This window comes from Macrosteles quadrilineatus, unplaced genomic scaffold, assembly GCF_028750875.1.
Source record: "Macrosteles quadrilineatus isolate MER2022 unplaced genomic scaffold, UCM_ALF_1.0 Scaffold_2__2_contigs__length_208266976, whole genome shotgun sequence".
Classification (NCBI taxonomy): Eukaryota; Metazoa; Arthropoda; class Insecta; order Hemiptera; family Cicadellidae; genus Macrosteles; species Macrosteles quadrilineatus.
The window spans coordinates 118,348,262-118,360,888 of record NW_026542595.1 but is presented as its reverse complement, the minus strand read 5'-3'; the positions used below and the strand labels follow the sequence as shown (position 1 = coordinate 118,360,888).

The 12,627-nt window shown below is 35.9% G+C and overlaps 1 long non-coding RNA gene across 1 annotated transcript; it reads left to right on the top strand.

Moving 5' to 3' along the window:
* The first annotated feature begins 1,101 nt into the window (after positions 1-1,101).
* LOC128987224 (uncharacterized) lies at positions 1,102-11,997 on the top strand. The gene is made up of 3 exons (XR_008490212.1): positions 1,102-1,353; positions 3,488-3,671; positions 11,467-11,997. It is a non-coding gene; the product is annotated as an uncharacterized LOC128987224 (long non-coding RNA).
* Positions 11,998-12,627: the final 630 nt, after the last annotated feature.

Genomic DNA, 12,627 nt, shown 5'->3' with positions numbered 1-12,627 from the left:
ATAAATAAAAAAATTATCATCTGAAAGATGAATATGTGACGCAAAATTCTAGGGGGGGAATAAACTAGTACTCACCTAAGTCAGGCTAGGCCTACCCTAGAACCGGCCACACTCAAATTTCTTCCCCGGAGTGCTCAGAAGGAGCCGAGAAAAATCCAGGGGTCGATACGAAAGTTGTCACGGCTTTGACTGATCAATTTATTTAAATTTAATCGAAGGCTCAGAGCTCAGGAAACGTTCAGGAAATCCTAGACGCTCAGTTGGAGCTATATCAGCCTCACCTTCGCTAACGTGTTTTGGTAAATTTTGCCTAACCTTTGGAATGACTCTGTAGGACCGATGAGTATTCAATCTTAGCCAATGTGATGTAAATACTCGTATTAAAATGCAACTAATTAGTTAAAGACGTTGGTAATCGATCTAATATCGAATGTAAGGTAAAACAATTCCTATAGAGTCGTCGGGGCTTAATTAATATAACTGAACGGATAATTTGGCGTGATATGATTTAATGTTAATAGTTCGTAGCTGATTGTCAAATCAGCCTACTCCCAAGACTAGGTTCTCTCGCCCGCCAAAGACGGGGTTTAGAACTCAGACGACAAGTCTCGGGGTATTAAAACGGTGAATTAATTAGAATAAACGTACGTAATAATCGTTCGTAGAAATCGTGATTTGGAAACCAATTGATTTAAATCAAACCAAACGATAATCACCGCTAGTCACTCTGGCAGGCAGGAACTGGCGGGTCTAGAATCAAGTCGGCGAATTTTAAGTTATTAAATTTAGTTATTGAAAATCGAATTTGGTAACGGGAGTGCGAATGTTAAACGGAAATTTAAACGTAAATCGTAGCAATGTGATTAACTAATATAGCTAACCTTCGGTAAACAAATTATCGATGATCGTGCAAGCGTTGATAACAGGCGATTGTAACGACGAAGTTACTTCGAAGACGGCGTACGAACGAATAATCCTGACTTTTGAGTCTTTGAGTAAAATCCTTCGTTCCTGCCCGCTCGAGGCTTACGCGCTCAAGCGGCGAACTTTAGTACTACTAGATAACAGCTGATCGAATTCACTTGTTGAGCTGGTCTAGGTCTAGTTTCGTCTGTCGTCTGTCAACAAATAAACACCAGTTTGGGGTTATGTCGTCGGCGGCGTTAAATATCTGTAAAATCGGCCGGTTTAACTTTATTATGTGAAACGAAGTGCTATTATGAATAAATATGTAGTTGTGGATGTGTTTGTGTACTTCACTGTGAATAAAAATAAGCCTACGTTCTTTGGCCCATAGCCCAAGCTATGGCCAACACATAGGCCTCGGAGTAGGCTATCGTGGTTAAAAATCTGGTAAGTTCTGGTGTTCATTTATTCGTAGTACGTTTTTACCCCCCTTAAAATTTGGTACCTTACAAATAGAATAAACAGTTGGCTCCTCAAATTATATTGAAACAAGCTTTATAAGCTACTATACAGTAGGCCTATTCACGAATAATCCAACTATTTGGTTTTGATTGGGTTTATTTAGTTTAAGAAAGTAATATTTTTTCGTCATTCATTAGACAAATTTGAACTGAATTCCAGCAACAAGGAAAGCAAGAAAACAGCCATCTGACACCAACTCATATTAAGTTCTTTCATAACTTTTCTCTGATAAAGTGGCAAGAATTTGATCTACATTTTCCACTTAAACAAAAGACTGTAGATTCGGCTTGTCGTGATACTCGGGGATCAAACAATAGGATCAAAAACTGGTACACGAGCGAACTTGCAGATTTTAAGAGCCATATACTCCTGGTTCATGACATTTCAAAATGTGAACCGGGTGTTCTCCCATACCTTCGTGAATTAAGAAGAGAGTATCGTGTCCGTCTCCGTGAAGCAAAGCAATCAGCCGCTGCAGCCCACATCGCTAGTTCTGCCAATCCCTGCAAGGCGGCATGGAAGCTGATTGGCAAGAGTAGGCCCAAAGGGGGAGCAGCTGCCAAGCTTGATTTTGCTACTGCCGATGACTTCAACCACTTTTTTGTTGAGTCAGTAGATGATATTATTGGCGGTATACCATGTAATACTGATGTTTACAATTTTAGTGATTCAATTCCATTGGTTAGTGCTAGTTTTGAATGGAAAACCATAAATGTATCCGATGTTGTAAATATTGTAAATAATTTTAAGTCCTCTGACAGTAAGGACATCTTTGATATGTCGACTTCACTAATCAAAAGGGTTGTTAAGATACTTGCTCCTTTGCTGGTCCACTTGTTTAACTGCTGCCTTTTGCAGGGCATTTTCCCTAATGTATTAAAGACAGCCAGAACTGTACCTGTGTACAAAAAGGGTCCCAAAAATGTTTTATCTAGCTATAGGCCAGTGTCCTTGATACCTGTGTTTGGTAAGATTTTTGAAGCTGTCATGTTAAGTCAGCTCTGTGATCATTTTGAAGCGCACGGGCTCCTGGTCCCCGCCCAGCATGGTTTTCGGAGGGGCAAATCTACTGTCTCGGCAGTGGGCTCCCTTCTGCAGGTCATCCTGGAGGCATTTGAGGAAAAATGTTCAACTTCCGTTGTCCTGTGTGATTTATCACGGGCTTTCGATTGTGTTTCACATGACTTATTGCTACAGAAGCTTCCTAAGTATGGGGTTGGTCCCCGTGCGCTTGGAATGATCGAGTCCTATCTTAATAATAGGACTCAAGTAGTGTCTTGGGCAGGTGTGAACTCAAAAGATCTGGCAGTTCAGCATGGGGTCCCACAGGGCTCGGTGCTTGGGCCTTTCTTATTTATAGTTACAATGAATGACCTTTATCACAATGTCTCTAATGATGTGTTGCTGTATGCAGACGATACAACTCTGTTCTCTAAGAACACTGACCCTATCACAGCTAGAAATTGTGTAAACACATTAGTTAATGCAGCATCTGAATGGTTTGCTGCAAATAGATTAGCCTTAAACAAAGATAAGACTCAGGAAATCATGTTTAGTCTTAACAAAAATGTTACCAGCAGTGATCCTGTAAAGCTTCTGGGTTTCACCCTGGATTCTGAGCTTGTGTGGAGTGACCACATTGACGCCCTCTGTGCTAAGCTCAATCGAGTGATTTTCCTTTTAAGAAACCTATCTCATGAATTGCCATTTCATTTCTTGAGGCTGGCTTTTTTCTCTTTCTTTCAGGCACACGTTGTCTACGGTACGCGGCTCTGGGGTCACTCCCCACATGCTAAGAAAGTGTTGTTACTTCAGAAAAGAGCGATTCGAGTCATGTGTCAGACTCATTTTATAGAGCACCATAAACCTGTATTTAGCGAACTTCGGATCATGACTGTGGTCAATGTGTACATATATCAATGTTTGATAGCAATGAAAGATATGGAGGCTGATCTTGTATATAATAAGGATGTTCACTCTTACATGACCAGAAATCGTTCAAATGTACATATGAGTAGTAATAGATTAAGTAAATCACAAAACTGTTTTCCTGTTACAGGTATTAGGTTTTTCAATGCCCTCCCTGGTATTGTCCGTTCCCAGAGGAGATCAAAATTTGTATCCATTGTGAAAAATTGGCTTGAGTTGAACCCATATTACAAATTTGATGAATTTTTTGATGCCATGAAGGCTGCACAAAACTTAAATACTTATTAAGTCATGTCATGTAAGTCTACTGAAAGGTATGTTTGTTTGACAATTATATTTTGCATGGTTTGCTGTGTGAAGATTTTGACAGAAGTGCTGTTGTTTGGTTTGCAGTGGATTATTTTATTATTTTGTAAGTTTAATTTTTTCAGGAAAGACTGAAATATTATTTTTAGATTAATATTTTATGTAAGACAAAGCCTATTGTAATCAACTTAATGGCCGAAATAAATCTTGAATCTTGAAAGAATACATTTTGCATATTCTTATTAAGTTATTTGGGAATACCTAAATTTGATCTTCAAACTCAACCCTCGACTCGATTGGCCACTGTATTGTCTGAAAATGTAGGGTAATTTATTACCTACTCTGGAAGTAGTTTTGGGGGTGTCTAAATAATTTATTTAACAATTGTAACAACATCATCAATTTATCACTGGAATGAATAATAATAAAAATTGATTCATATATATTTGCAAATCAAGCTGTCCCCAAAGGAACGGTAAATGACTTTTTTCTACCTACGAGTAGTAGCTGGCTTTTCCAAACCAACGGGAGTGGGAAGATTAAGAAAAAAAACTCATTAGCCTAAGTGGATTTACAATTTATTAAATTAACTAAAATAAAAACATTTTGTTTAATGAAAACTGTTTGAAACAATGTGAAACTAAATAAAAATAAAATTTATACATTATATTTCCAATACAATACAGTTTAAGAGTAAGGAAAAAGTAAGAGAGTCGCGATACAGACCCGTAGGTTGGTTTAAATATCTTTAATTGTTAACAATAGACCAATTTCTTTAATTGCGGTCAGCTTGGGTTTCACGCTGCCGTAGTTTCAAGTCATCGCATTCTGTGGACTTAGCACAATTTATAATATGTATAGCCAGCCTGGCCATGACATCTTGTTAGGATTGTAAATAAATAAATAAAATAAAAAAATAAATAAATATATTGTGTAGAATTATGACAGATAGAACCAGAGCTCGCCTCGTGGTCGAAACTCAACCAAAAGTACCTATTGTTGCAAACTTCGGTATTTTCACCCCACGCTGAAAACAAAATCTGTGATTGGAATTTCTTCCATTTTTATTTTTTATTTTCTGTATCCTATATATTTTGTTGTTATTTAACCACCAACATGACAACCTATAAAGGCCCATGTACATATTTTGTAAAGTTTAAATTCATTTTTGTGCTTATTTTTTAGCCTATTTTAATTTATAAAGGTATTCTGCACATCTACAGGCAAATATTTTTCTAACAGATTTTCCCTGCAATGCAGAAGAGCTGAGAAAAAGGATAAAAAAACACGCTTATCTATTAATATACAGAATTAGACCCATGTTAAATCTCGAAAAGAAAATGAATTTCCATTTTCAACCCAATTGACATAAATATTCTCAAAATACAATCTAAGGTTGCACATTTAGGACCGATAATCTTTATTTTTGTATTACAAACGTGTAAATAGGTCTAATAGTATGGCCAGGGTGGCTGTTGTGAGCTTAGAAATTTGGCCCCATGTTAAATCTCCATCAGAAAAGTTTAACTTCCATTTTTGACCCAATTAACATGAATATTTTAAAAATAAAAATAAAATCTGCATAGGACCGATAACCTTTCTTTTGGTACAACCCTTGTGTAATTCCGTCCAGTAGTAGGCTGGCTGTCATAATATTTGCAAAAGTTTTTTTATATACAAGTTTAGACTGAAAGGTTTTAAAAATTACTTGGGATACTTATATGAAGTTAAATAATAATATTTCTGGATGGGGTTGGTATATGATGTATGCCCCTGGCAGATTAAAATTCTGCCCTCTTTCAAAATATCTGACCCCTTTCAAATTTTGATTTACACCCCTTACTCTTTCCTTTGAATACCACAAAAAATAAACCAACAAGAACAATTTTCTTAACATTTATATTCTACTAGACTACAATAACACATTAAGATTTACTGACTTTACAAACTTTACTTTTTCCTAGCACCGTCATGTAGCATAAAATGTTAACAGAACGATAGGAAGAGAAAAGAAACGTATTTAAAACTACATGGTGTACACGATTGTTGACTCTGCATTACTACTCCGTTCACAATAATTAAGGGGTTTGAAGGGAAATTCCCCCACCACTTTTTTGTATTTAATCTACAGTATGTTACTTAATCAGCTGTTAAGCTATTATTTCAAAGGTAAGGGTCAAGTGGAGGGGATTCTTCCCCAAAAACCGCCTAAATATAGTGAATGAATAACAAAAATAACTACAGTACACAGAACAGAAAAACAGTTACCGGTAACAAAAACAGAAAAACGTATATATACCCCAAATCTAGATAGGAATTGAATTACACAAGGACCAGTAGACTTACCAGTAAATCGCTAAGAAATTGTGAGGAATAAATATCCCCCGCCGCAGCAAACCTGCAGACTAGGAACATTTTTATTTGCCTGATTGTAGTTTGACAAAAAATTGTCCCATTTACCTTTGTTGTTGTTGCCTGACCTCTTGCAGGTAAGATATTTGTGTCGCCCTATGGATTTCTCCACCTTGTGCGGAGTCTTCAGGGGTCTTCTTGAATTTATCTCCTTATTACTAACCTATTGTCTATATTTACAAAAATATTGATACATAAAAGGTCACTAGTATAATAGCGGTAGGGAACACGTCGATGAATAAGTGGCGTAGTCATGGCAGTAGGTCTTTCTTCCTCCGTTTCAATTCTTAGACTGGGATTGTCAGCATTAGACCATTCGAGGTTTGACACGATAACCAGCCAAATAAAAAAGGAAACAACCAGACGTACTACCCAACCAAAAGATACGTACGTATCCACCAACTATATAGACAAATCAACCTAAAAATTCCAAAGAGTTGGACACACACCTACCTATAAAGTAAAAACCAAACTCGATTCCAAATTACAAAATTCCTTATAAAAGACAGGCTAATTAAAGATGGGAGAGTCACAAAAATATTTCCTATAACCACCATCTAACAACCAATACCATAGGTTACACCAACAGAACAGTTTATCAACGATTTAAAGAGCATGACACAAGTCATCATAACAACTCTACGATTCCCGATTCCCTCACAATTCAGAACAAAACCGACTCAAAATCCCATAGCAAAAGTACAAGAAAGCTACAAAATATAAATGGATCGAACACCCTCCGAAACAAAAAAGAAGACTACACCAGTCCTACAATTTTCAAATTAATATACGACAGCGTCATTGAAACGGACAAAACTGGAAACACAGCACCAAACCATCAGCAACAACAGAGATCAAAGCACCGACCATAAACCAGGAGAGTCAAACTACCCTCAACCGTCGATCGGCCCAAATGCCGACATCCCTAAGTCTAGAAATGAAACTGAGGAAGAAAGACCATCCGCGATGATTCCGCCAAGTCTACATCGTCGCTGTCCGATTGACCCAACCGCAATACTAGTGACCATGTGTGTAAATATTATTGTAAATATTAATTAGTGTAGTAATATGAAGATGAATTCAAGAAGACACCTGAAGATGAAACACAAGGTGGAGAAATTCATGGGGTGATAAAAATCTCTTACCTAGAAGAACTCGGGCAACTACAACAACGGTAAATGTAATACGTATAATTCAAGTTTTTGAATCTGGGATGGCAAAAAATATTTGAAATATGTCATTTACCTTGTAAAATGTATTTCCTTTTTCAAATGTTTAGTGAGTGCTTAGGTTTGCTGCTACAGGACAGTTAAGTGTGTTTTTATTGAAACACTAAAAGTCGAGTATGAAATAAATCAATTTGCCATTAAAGAAAATTACTTAAGATAATTTATTATTTTTAAAATAACATGGAAATTTCAGATTTACCGTTTTTCTCTGGAACCATATAAAGTACACTTTAATCTACTAAATCATAATTTGGGTTTTTAAGCTTTACAAAAATGTTTGAAAAACAATTCAAACATTTTATGTTCTAGGAATGAAAAAGAAAAACCAATTTTTACCGCGGCTCCCTAGAACTCCGTCCTCATAGCCTAAGCATGCTGATTCGCAAACTCATTTGAATAAACGTAAGGTTTACTAAATGTTTACATCAAATATGATCAAAATCGGGTTACAGTTACTTAAGTTATCGGTTATCATCCTAATGGAATGAATACATTTCAACGGATGTCGTTTTTGTTCCCTGGGAACATGAAAACGAATAAGTCAACCTGTCCCAGGTCCGGATATTACGGTAATAGCTTATCCCCTATATTGGAAAACGGAAATTTAGCAACAGTCGGAAAAAATATACTTAATGGGTGAGTTCGAGCGCATCAGTTTATATTTTGAAAGCTATCTGTTTCCTCTGTGAAGAACACACACACCGCAGGAGCTTTCACCGGACTCCTGTGCATGGCTAGTCTACTAAGTCCCTTTTTTATCAACTTGATTATCTTAAAAACAGTCATACATACACTATAACACAAAAAACTAGAGTACTGTATTATACATTGTAAGTATGTGCTACATGAGACCATAAAAATGATTATTTTACATAAAAGACATGGGTAACCCAAAACTACTCGTGTAACAACTTACACAAAATAAAAATAAAAATAATAAAAACATAATGGAGTGCTCCGGTTCAGTAGCCAGGGTTAGAGAGCCGGCTATTCTCTAAACAAGGCCAATCTAGGCTTATGCCAGTTATTTCCCTAAACATTTTACTTATTGTTTATATTTTACCTCTCAGAGCTCTAACTGGGAATAGAGGAGACTACGATCCAGTCTTGTTATTTCGGGTGGGTTAGGAAAGGGTATTGGGAGTTAGTGAGGCACAGCGCTGTATTAACCTTTTCGTAGCTCCTCCATTCCAGCCATACATCTGGGAATTTTTCCGATTCTATTTAACTAAGTCTAGCACCAAAATATTGTTACAAACAAAAAAACGGAACACTCTGTGCAAACGATGTTAGAGTATAGTATATTTTTTATACCCTTACATAAATGGACAACACAGTACAAAACAATAATTCAATAAAAACAATAATCACATCAGAATAGTCCGTTTACAAAATGCAGGCGGTTTAAGGGGAAGTTTTTCTGGGCTTCCCTACCACTTTTCTCTTAATGTATGTTACAGCTGATTAAGCGGTTGAGCTTATTAATTGACATCTGTCCAGCTATTTGTTTCTGTTGTAATAATAATAACAATAATCATCCTGCTTCACGATCTAGTCATCCTAATGAAGAAATTGGAACAAAGTTTGAAAGACTAGTGAAACCTGTAAAAAGATATGAGTGAAACTGAAAGGGAGGGATGTTGTAATAATAAGCAGATGTTAGAATTAAAATCTGTTTGCTTGTTTACTTTTCTATGTACTTTTCAATGTATTTAACAGATTGGAAGAATGGCTTGTACAAGATATGAAACTGACTGGCATTTTGTGAATGACTTTGAACTGGACTCTATCTATTGCTGCAAACAAGCTTACTGGGGCGTTTGAAGCTTTCTATGAAATGTATTTTGTTTATAATCTTTTGTTGCATGAATAAATAAATAAATAATAAATACACTTTTATACTTTTAATGTTCTTTCATTGTAATTTTATATCAGTTAACAATATACTTTTTCATCAAGTCAAGTCTAATGAATTTTTAATAGGTAATTAAATTTAAAGAACTCCCATAACCACCAAAATTTTGTAAACGGAGTTTAATACAAAAAAAGATTAGAAATAAAAAGAGCATATTCCAATACTTTGCTTTACAAAATCGTTCAGAGTGGCGAGTCGGTCTGCACAGCTTGTGGCTATACTGTTCCTGTGACGGCGACACTGAGCAGGTCCAAGTCGGCAACTAGTACTCTCCCTCCATCTTAACAGAAGAAAAACATCATCAATAGTATCAGGGACATACTACCTGATACCATAGATAAAACATACTCCCTTAGTAGATTTCTCATCCTTATGGAACAGCTGAAGACAATTTTATTGTTAGTTCTGTACGGTTTATGTAGAGGTGGTGTTTTGTTTACAATTTGTTTCCCGTTATTACAGTCATTTAAAACCTCGTTTAGCCAAATAATACGATCTAATCATAAACAATAACTTGTCCCCTAGTTATAAAACCAAACAGTAAAGCACAAATCAAGAAATTAACCCTAAAATAATAGAAACAAAGTTTCGTCGACACTAGCGCCCATGTGTCACGTACATGAACTAGACACGAAAAACGTGCTTCAAAATTTACAATGGGATGAGAAGTCTACTTGTGTTGGTTAATCTATGCTGATACTTTGAATACTGATAAGTCACTCATAATACATACTAAATAATACACTATCTATCTATATATTAATAGGCAAGCATGTTTCTTTAAAACCTTTTTTCTCAGCTCGTGTGTATCGTACGGAAAATCTACGCATACCGTTAGAAAGCTATTTTCCTGTAGGTGTGCAGAATCCCTTTATAAACTAAAATAGGCACAAAAATAAGCACAAAAAATGAATTTGAAATTTTAAAAAATTAACATGGGTTTTATGGGTTGCTATGGTGATGACGAAATAACAACAAAATATAAACAGAAAATCAAAACAAATGGAAGACATTCCAATCACATGTTTTATTTAACAGTGTGGGGTGAAAATAGAGAAGTTTGCACAAAATATACTTTTGGTCGATTTATCGACCACGGGGCGTGCTCTCGTACTATATAATACATACTACTCTGATATTAGGACCTGGGACCTAATTAATTGTATATAGTTTCTTTCAATGAACATTCTTTTCATTTTTATGGTAGCCTATTAGGCCAGTCAATATATACACGAAAAAAGGCAAACATCGCAAACGTGCATGTATCTCCGAATTTTGTATATGTTGTTAGGTCCCCTAAGAGTAGTTTATACCCAAGTTTGCAACCCTGAAAACCCTGTGCTACTCCAATGATACTTGAAAAACTGTAAATTTCTGGCTCATTTTTTTGTTTTATTGAAAAAACTAACTGAAGGAAGCGTTTATCAGGTATATAGCCTCTGGATAAAAGATTATTACGATAAAAGGTTTAAATGACCTGTATCCGTCAAGTGATCCTGGTTTGTAGTTAATTGACTACAGAAGTTTCGTAACACGTCTTCAGGTCAAATGTACATTGATTTATTCCATGGAATGGTCGTCATAAGGTTTAAAGTTCACAAAAATAACACATACACATACACAAAACATTAAACATAAATTGGTCAAAACAAAAAATACGAAAAACGCGTAATAGACATCGGACACGTACGGTGCCGGTAGAAGGTAGGTCATAGGCGTTTTCGTACTTTTTGTATTGGCCAATTTATGTTTAATGTTTTGTGTACGTGTATGTGTTATTTCTGTGAACTTTAAACCTTATAACGACCATGGAATAAATCAATGTACGTTTGAAGTGAAGTTATGTTTTTACAACACAAAACGGCTGTAGTCAATTAACTACAAACGTGACGGATACAGGTAATTTAAACCTTTTATTGTAATATTCTTTTACATTCATGCCCCCTTTAACTCTAGGTCACAGCCATTGAAGTGGCACCGCAAATCTAACAGCTGTTTTGTTTCAAAGCAGCTGGTATTTGTGTATTTTTTTTAAACACAAAAGATTGGTAACTGGGACCCCTAAAATATTGACTCCACTCTAAATGCACTATTAGAAATATATTTTCAATTCTACTTGTAACAAGAAGATTGTTCTTGAACCTCATACTGGAAAGAGGTCAGCTCAATATGGTAAGAACTAAAGAAAGCTTAAGACACCTTTTAAAGTGTCTGTGTATTTAACAACTATTTATTTCTTTGTTTCAGATAGTAAATCAAGTGTATGATAGTTACCTCAATGGACAAAAGTGTTTGAGGAGCCTGACGTGGGGCAGGATCCAGCTGCGTTAAATCTCATGCTACGTTTTTGATTGGCAGACACCAGCACACCACTGTGATATTCCTGCAACAAGGATCATTAAGTGGTTTAAAGTTTTAAAAGGATTAAGACAATTACAATTAATTATATACGTTTCTTGTGAAATCAACCAAGTCTAGAATATCTATCATTTGATCTTATTTAATTGTTAGTTTATTTTTCCAATTTATACATCGGTTATTTACGTACAATTGCATGTTTACTGTTTTTTACTGTATTTTTATCGGCTAAATGATCAGTTGCTCGGTAACTGTGGACGAGTGAGTGCGTGTTGTGCAATATATTAACAGTGGTTCTGTATCAAAAATAGTAAAACAATGAATCTGTTACGTGTTGTTGCAATGTGGTGCAGAATTAGGCAGCGTAGGATTGAGCGGAAGTACTGGATTCACCCAATTAATCAATTTATTAATTGATTAAAAAACCTAATAATAACAAATAATAACTAATAAATGTTTTTTTCCTTTACCCTCCAATTGTTCAAAATCCTCTCTCAGAGCAGAGCAAACAAGTTTCCACATTTAATCATTCACATCATTTAATCATGAACGCCCTTGCAAGCACAAGAGTTGCGGATCACAGTTTCAGTGGACAAATGCACCACAACAGAATGATGTGGTTGTTAGACTGTAGTACAGTGGGCAAGCGCTCATAAGATCCATTGGTTTAGTAATTGGAATGTGCAGGGCCGATATTAGGTGCGAGGCAATTGGCTTTTTTTGGGGGCGGCAAAAAATTGTAAATAAAAAAAATAGTGATTGTATTTGCATGCGATTGTGGTAATCTTCTGATAATCCTCGCAGTCGTGTAGGCAAAATTCTCACTATTTTCCACGGCCGTGTAGACATTATTATCGTCTTCCATTATCATGGCAATATATGAAAAAATCCCGGCATCTTGGGGAGATTATCATTGTCTACCGAGTATGAGGCAAAATTCAAATCTTTTCCCACAGTTGTGTGGACATTACTATCGTCTTGCACGATAGCCGGGGAGGTCAAGTTCTGATCACCCGTCGTCGCCGTGTAGAAATCATTATATCGTCGCCT